The sequence below is a fragment of the Salvelinus namaycush genome, chromosome 29 (genome assembly GCF_016432855.1).
Source record: "Salvelinus namaycush isolate Seneca chromosome 29, SaNama_1.0, whole genome shotgun sequence".
NCBI classification, from domain to species: domain Eukaryota; kingdom Metazoa; phylum Chordata; class Actinopteri; order Salmoniformes; family Salmonidae; genus Salvelinus; species Salvelinus namaycush.
Genome location: NC_052335.1, coordinates 14,665,692 through 14,670,692, shown reverse-complemented (window position 1 = coordinate 14,670,692; position 5,001 = coordinate 14,665,692).

Below are 5,001 nucleotides of genomic sequence, written 5' to 3'. Positions count from 1 at the left end.
AAGTGTTACACACGTGCTGGCCCATGTTGACTCCAATGCTTCCAACTGCTGTCAAGTTGGCTGGATGTCCTTTAGATGGTGGACCATTCTTGATACACACAGGAAACTGTTGAGTGTGAAAAACCCAGCAGCATTGCAGTTGACACAGTCAAACCGGTGTGCCTGGCACCTACTAACACACCCCGTTCAAAGGCACTTCTCTTTTGCCCATTCACCCTCTGAATTTGCACACAAACACAATCCATGTCTCAATTGTCTTGTTTCATACCCTTAATCTACACTGATTTGAAGTGGATTTAACAAGTGACATCATTAAGGGCTCATAGCTTTCACCTGTTCAGTCTGTCATGAAAATAGCAGGTGTACCTAATGACTTGTACACTATGTATATGGCCAATATAAGGGCTGTTCTTATTGCATGACGTAGAGTGCCTGCATACAGGCATTAACCGTGGTATATTGTCCATATACCACAGTGGTGCCTTATTGCTATTAACTGCTTAACACCATAATTAGAAGTCATTTTGCGTCATACCCCTTTCTGATATACCGAGACCCAAACCACCCGGTTTGATATTATGAATATACAGTACCTGTCAAAAGTTTGGACACCTGTTTTCTTAATTAAATGTTTATTGCTCACATGGTTAGCAGATGTTATTGCGAGTGTAGCAAAATGCTTGTTCTACTAGTTCTGACAATGCAGCAATATCTAACAATTGCACAAATACCTAATACGCACAAATCTAAAGGGATGGAACATATAAATATATGGATGAGGAATGTCAGAGCGGCTTAGGCTAAGCTGCAATAGAATACAGCATATACATATGAGAAGAGTAATGCAAGATATGTAAATATTTATTAAAGTGGCCAATGATTAAGTCTATGTAGGCAGCAGCCTCTGCTAGTGATGCCTAACAGTTTGATGGCTTTGAGATAGAAGCTGTTCTTCAGTCTCTCGGTCCCAGCTTTGATGCACATGTACTGACCTCGCCTTCTGGATGGTAGCGGGGTGAACAGGCAGTGGCTCGGGTGGTTGTCCTTGATGACCTTTTTTGCCTTCCTGTGACATCGGGTGCTGTAGGTGTCCTGGGGGGCTGGTAGTTTGCCCCCGCTGATGCGTTGTGCAGACCGCACCACCCTATGGAGAGCCCTGCGGTTGCTGGCAGTGCAGTTGCCGTACCAGGCAGAGATCCAGCGGACAGGATGCTCAATTGTGCATCTGTAAAAGTTTGAGGGTTTTAGGTGACAAGCCACATTTCTTCAGCCTCCTGAGGTTGAAGAGGCGCTGTTGCACCTTCACCACACTGTGAGGGTAGACCATTTCAGTTTGTCAAGTGATGTGTACGCTAAGGAACTTAACGTTCCACCTTCACTGCTGTCCTGTCTGTGGATAGGGGGGTGCTCCCTTTGCTGTTTCCTGAAGTCCCTGATTTGCTCCTTAGTTTTGTTGCTGTTGAGTGAGGTTGTTTTCCTGACACCACACTCCGCGAGCCCTCACCTCCTTCCTGTAGGCTGTCTTGACGTTGTTGGTAATCAAGCCCACTACTGTTGTATGGAGACTTGATGATTGAGTTGGAGGTCGTGCATGGCCATGTAGTCATGGGTGAACAGGGAGTACAGGAGGGGGCTGAGCACGCAGCCTTGTGGGAACCCAGTGTTGAGGATCAGCGAAGTGGAGATGTTTCCTACCTTCACCACCTGGGGGTGGCCCGTCATGAAGTCCATGTCCCAGTTGCACAGGGCGGGGTTCAGACCCAGGGCCTCAAGCTTAATGATGAGCTTGGCGGGTGCTATGGTGTTGAATGCTGAGCTATAGTCAATGAACAGCATTCTTACATAGTTATTACTCTTGTCCAGATGGGATAGGGCAGTGTGAAGGCAATTGCATCATCTGTGGATCTATTTGGGAGGTAAGCAAATTGAAGTGGGCCTAGGATGTAAGGTAAGGTGATATGATCCTTTACTAGTCAAAGCACTTCATGATGACAGAAGTGAGTGCTACAGGGTGATAGTCATTTAGTTCAGTTACCTTTGCATTCTTGGGTATAGGAACAGTGGTGGCTGTCTTGAAGCATGTGGGGACAGCAGACTGAATATGTCAGTAAACGCCAGCCAGCTGGTCTGCGCATCCTCTGAGGACGCGGTTAGGGATGCCGTCTGGGCCGACAGCCTTGCGAGAGTTACCGCGTTTAAATGTCTTACTCACGTCGGCCACGGAGAAGGAGAGCCCGCAGTCCTTGGTAGCTGGCCGTATCGGTGGAACTGTTATCCTCAAAGTGGGCAAAGAACGTGTTTGCCTTGTCTGGCAGCAAGACTGGTGTCTGCGACGTGGCTAATTGTCCTTTTGTAGTCCGTGATTGTCTGTAAACCCTGCCACATGCGTCTCGTGTCTGAGCCATTGAATTGCAACTCCTTTGTCTTGATATTGACGTTTTGCCTATTTGATTGCCTTGCGGAGGGAACGACTACACTGTTTGTATTCTGCCATATTCCCCATCACCTTGCCATGGTTAAATGTGGTGGTAAGTGCTTTCAGTTTTGCGCGAATGCTGCCATCTATCCATGTTTTCTGGTTAGGGTAGGTTATAATAGTCACTGTGGGTACAACTTCTTGATAAACTCAGTGACCGTCTCGGTGTACACGTCCATATTATTCTCAGAAGCTTCCCAGAACATATCCCAGTCCGCGTGATCAAAACAATCTTGAAGGGTGTATTCCGATTGGTCAGACCAGCGTTGAATAGTATTTTGCACGGGTACTTCCTGTTTTGAGTTTCTGCCTATAGTATGAGAGGGGCAAATTTTCCGGAAGGAGGGTGGGAGAGGGTCTTGTGTGCATCCCGGAAGTTAGAGTAACAATGGTCCAGTCAATATGTTGGTAGAATTTAGGTAGCCTTTTCCTAAAATGTGCTTATTATAACTGCAGCATCTAGGTATATAGTTTGCACAAAGTCCAGGGAAATTCCTTGAGGGCCGCCGTATCGGCTTAAGGGGAAATATACACAGCTGTGACTGTAACCGAAGATAATTCTCTTGGGAGGTAATTCAGTCGGCATTTGAGGAATTCTAGGTCACGTGAACAAAGACTTAAGTTCCTGTATGTTATTACAATTACACCATGAAACATACACCCACGCCCTTCTTCCCAGAGAGATGTTTATTCCTGTTGGTGCGATGCACTGAGAATCCAGATAGCTGGACCGACTCCCACAGTATATCCCAAGAGCCATGTTTCCGTGAAATAGTATGTTACAATCCTTGTCTCTCTGGAAAGCAACCCTTGCCCTGATCTCGTAAACTTTATCTAGGGACTGGACGTTAGCGAGTAATATACTCTGAAGCGGCTGGTGATGTGTGCCTCCTAAGTCTGACTAGGAGACCGCTCCGGCTTCCTCTTCTCTGGCTGTTTTGGGTCGGCCTCGAATCCGTTCAAACGCCCTGGGTGGCGCAAACGAAGGATCCGCTTCGGGGAAGTCATATTACTGGTCTTAGTACTGGTAAGTTGACGCTGCTCTGATATCCAATAGTTCTTCATGGCTGTATGTAACACACAAGATTTTCTGGGCTAACAATGTAAGAAATAATACATTTTTAAAAATGGTGCAAGGTTTCCTAAGGACTAGAAGTGAAGCAGCCCTCTGTTGGCGCCATTTTCCTTGTAGTGTTGTAGAATGATAGTGAAGACAACAAAACTATGATTTTCAGTTAAGAACAAATTCTTATTTACAATGACGGCCTAGGAACAGTGGGTTAACTACCTTGTTAGCTCGGGGATTCGATCTAGCAACCTTTGTTACTGGCCCAACGCTCTAACCACTAGGCTACCTGCTGCCCGAAATAACACATGGAATCATGAAGTAACCAAAAAAGTGTTAAACAAATCAAAATATATTTGACATTCTTCAAAGTAGCCACACTTTGCTTTGACAGCTTCGCACACTCTTGGCATTCTCTCAACCAGCTTCATGAGTAATACTTTAACCAGTCTTGAAGGAGCTCCCACACATGCTGAGCACTTGTTGGCAGCTTTTCATTGACTCTGTTTGGGATGAGTTGGGCCACAATCTCAATTGGGTTGAGGTTGGGTGATTGTGGAGGCCAGGTCATCTGATGCAGCATTCCATCACTCTCTTTTTGGACAAATAGCCCTTACACAGCTTGGAGATGTGTTTTGGGTCATTGTCCTGTGGAAAAACAAATGATTGTCCCACTAAGTGTAAACCAGATGGAATGGCGTATCGCTGCAGAATGCTGTGGTAGCCATCCTGGTTAGGGGGCCTTGAATTCGAAATAAATCACCAACTGTGTCACCAGCAAAGCACCCCCACACCATCGCACTACCTCCTCTGTGCTTCATGGTGGGAACCACACATGCGGAGATCATCCGTTGACCTACTCTGCATCTCACAATGATACAGCGGTTGGAATAAAAAATCTCCCATTTGGACTCATCACACCAAAGGACATATTTCCACCGGTCTAATGTCCATTGCTCGTGTTTCTTGGGTCAAGCAAGTCTCTTTCTATTAGTGTCGTGTTTTCTTTGCAGCAATTCGTCAATGAAGGCCTGGTTCATGCAGTCTCCTGAACAATTGATGTTTGTTACTTGAACTCAGTGAAGCATTTATTTGGGCTGCAATTTCTGAGGCTGGGAACTGTAATGAACTTATCCTCTGCAGCAGAGGTAACTCTGGGTCTTTCTTTACTGTGGTGGTCCTCATGAGAGCCAGTTTAATCACAGCGCTTGATGGTTTTTGCGACTGCACATAAAGAAATGTTCAGAGTTCTAAAAATGTTCGGCATTGACTGACCTTGTCTTATAGTTATGATGGACTTTCATTTCTCTTTGCTTATTTAAGCTGTTCTTGCCATAATATGGACTTGGTCTTTTATCAAATAGAGCTATCTTCTGTATACCACCCCTACCTTGTCACAACACAACTGATTGGTTCAAACGCATTAAGAAGGAAAGAAATTCCACAAATGAACTTTTAA